Genomic DNA, 3603 nt, shown 5'->3' with positions numbered 1-3603 from the left:
AAAACAAGGCATAGTACAACCTAAACGCTACTCTGGACATTAATCATATAATGCACCTGAATATACGCCCCTGACCTCACATATACGTCGCTTCTCACACATTCTAATTAGACAAATAAGGTCATACCCTAAGGGCAATTCCCTCAACAAGATTAGGCAAGATATGTACCTTATCCGGCTAGTCTACAACCTTAAATCGCGTCAAAACATTGCTCTAGTCCTCCAATCATGCAAATCCAAGGCAATCATCCATCAAGGGAGTAAAGCAATGCTATAGGAAGCAATATCAGTCAATAAAGCTTCAATATTCATTCAACTTCCAAAAAATCAACAAAGTCAACCAGGGCCCGCGTGCTAAAATTTGAAACCAATACCAAATCTCGATGACCATAACGTGCCGAGTCAATAGATTCCAAAATTGTTTCCAAATTGGTACTCAAATCCCAAAAATACACTTTCATATCTCTCAATCCAAAACCATCTTTTTACCTTTTGGATTCCTTGATTTAGAGTCAAAAGTAACAATAGATTCAAGTAAAAATTATAGATCTCAGTTAGGATTCCTTATCTTGATGATGTAGATGAAATCTCCTTCAAATATCCCCCCAAATAAGAGTTTTGTAGCTCCCAAAATGATAAAATAAAGTCTATGTACGAAATGAGACTTGAATAGAGAAGGATGAAATTTCAGCACCTGGCACAGTGCCTAGGATTCGCGCACGCCCTTAAGGAAAGCCCATCTAAGATCCTGCATGGGGCTTGCGCAACGCGCGCCCTTAAGGCAAGCCCATTTAAGGCTTCACATGGGTTTCGCACAATGTGCGCCCTTAAGGCAAGCGTCTGCAACATGATTCCCAATTTCTTTGCAACTTAACCATTCTAAAACTCTCCCGAACACTTCAAAACTCACCCATGCCCCCTCGATGTTGACACCCCCTTTTTCCTCTTTTAGAAGGCGAAATCGGGTTTACGACATTTTGTGCGGACAACTCTATTCCTTTTGGGAATTTGGGTTTGAGATTTAGAAGAGTCGCCACCTAATGATTAAGTGCATTAGGACACCAAAAATTTAAAAGGAAGAAGAACCAGGAATCGGTAAAGGCTTGAAATTATCTCAGGGGGAAGGTGTTAGGTACCCCCCAAGATCCACTAGTGTGGTTCCCGGCCATGTTATAATTGTGACTTTAAAACAAATAAGCATACAAGACAACTTCCACATAATGATTACAAGTAGGAATGTATAAAGGTTAAATAAGCATGTTGGAGTCAGAAAATAGGTGGTTTCATAGTTGTTTTAAAGAATGTATAAGTGCAGAAAATAAGGATCAAATAGCGAATGCGAACAATCAGACGAAAGAAGTGAAATGGGCGGAAGTTTTAAAAGGAAACAATGCTGGAAATTCAAAGAGGTTTTAGATGACGTGAAGCAAAATACAAGGTTTAAAGAGCTGGAAACTAACAGTTTAAAGAAAACAATAACGAAAGTACATAAGGAGAAGGGGGTCCTAGGTTTATAAATAACATGGATCATCCACACAACACCCGGTAACCAATTATACGCGTGGTGTTATCGTGTGATCATCATATCCATGTCTACCCTTCCCACCCCGTTAAGGTATTGAAGCGCGGAATAGTATCGTTACTTATTGCATGCTATTACCCGTCCCGATCCTATCAGTCCCGGAGGCATTGAGACCACTAATCCTAAAGGGGAGGGAGTTGGGGCCTTTCAGAAGTTTTAAAAGGATAAAAGTCTAGGCGACAAACAAAACACATGATCAAATAGGGGAGAATCAAATAGCAGTTACGGCTCACACAGGCCTCCTCACTTAAAATTGAATATATAGCATGACTTCAAATACTAGTTAGGGTCTGAATTAAATTTAAAAGCGTTAGGACAGGTGGCTGATTTAGCACATATTTTCAGATAAGAAGTCCGAATTAGACCTGCCTGCTAGTTGTAATTATTAAAGACTGGCAAAGTTGATTAATTACCTAAAGGTTTGCCTAGGTGAAACCTATAGGCATGATATCTGACAATGCAAAAGTATGTTGATTTTAAAGAAGGCTTGCTGGTTATAGAAAAAAAACGAGTTCTGCAGATTAAACGACATTGCTACTGATTTTAAACTTGTAAACGAGCTAGACGATTCTGATTCATTAGTTATCCCTATAGGCATGCTTTCTAAGCGTAATTGATTTTAAAACAGTTACATAAGTGCAGGAGTCCTATAAGCATGGTTTCTAGGATGCAACCGATTTATTTTAACCTATAAACTGTTTGCCTAATGTGTATATGCAAAAGTGCAGAAACTTACAGACATGATTTCTAATGCAGATGAATAACACATAGGCAGGATTTCTATATGCAGTAATGAATAAACTTATAGGCAGGATTTCTATATGCAAATGAATATACTTATAGACAGGATTTCTAAATGCACATAAGCTTATAGACATGATTTCTAAATGCATAATGAAATGACTTATAGGCATGATTTCTAATGCAGTAATGAATAAACTTATAGGCATGATTTCTAATGCTGTAATGAACAGGCTGTGATTGCACAAGTAAACCTAAAACATGATATCTACCCCATATGCATAACATGAAAGTCCTTCCCCCCCATTTTACTATACACCCCTTAAGTCATTACAAGGTTATTACAACTTGAATGAATCCAGAAAAGGGAATAAATAAAATGCATCAGAAATTAAAATTCCAACCATGGAGAGCCTAATTCAGACTCCTAGTCTGACGTATGGAATAAACCAACTTCCAAGGATCAGATTCTCCAAAGCCTTTCTCTCATTTGGGATGTGTCAAAGTTCCAAGGAATTTCCTGAACTCCAGGCAATGCTTACACCCCAAATGTCATTGTAGAAATATAGTGCAGTGTGGAAAGGTCAGCCCTCAAATGTCCAAGTTCAGAGGGAACTCAAGGTTCCCAAGGCAAGGCTCATAGGATGGGGGCAGAACTTAGAGTCTAAGAGTAAGTGTAAGTGCAACAGAGGAGGAATTAGGGAAGGCCATGGCAGGCTAGTGGTCATGCCTAGCAATTAGGATGCTGGCACACCCCTGACCAGCCTGTCAGCCAAATCTTAGGAGTTAGGATCTATTGAAGATCAAGTTCAGACCTGAGCAGTAATTTGGGTACTGCCAGGCCAAAACCTTAACTCAGATACATAAAGGGGGATAGGGGTAGGGATTTATAATAGAAACAGTTGTAAAGAAAGAAACACACATAGCTAATCACTGAACATGAACGGCAAAGTAAACAATAATGCTGAAACTATAAACACATAGGGGTAATGGGGTAGGGAGCAATTGTTCATAAGGAAGAGAAGCAGGCAATAACATATAGGCATTTTAAATCAGATGTTACACTTTACAAAGGGTAGAAAGTAGACATGCATACAAGACTGTAAATAAACACATTGGGGTGATACTGGAATTAATTTAGGACATACCAGTTTCAAAGAAGCAAGTAAAGAGAAGCAGTAGTCTTGTAAAAGCCAAAGTGCAGACAAGAAGCAAGAATGCTCTAAGTATAAGTTCAGAAGAGAATCGTGATTGTGATTTTTTTTAAGAGTCTCTTTTTT

The sequence above is a fragment of the Nicotiana attenuata genome, unplaced genomic scaffold (genome assembly GCF_001879085.1).
Source record: "Nicotiana attenuata strain UT unplaced genomic scaffold, NIATTr2, whole genome shotgun sequence".
Taxonomy (NCBI): domain Eukaryota; kingdom Viridiplantae; phylum Streptophyta; class Magnoliopsida; order Solanales; family Solanaceae; genus Nicotiana; species Nicotiana attenuata.
The sequence above is the reverse complement of the archived record's forward strand: the minus strand, read 5'-3'. Positions refer to the sequence as shown.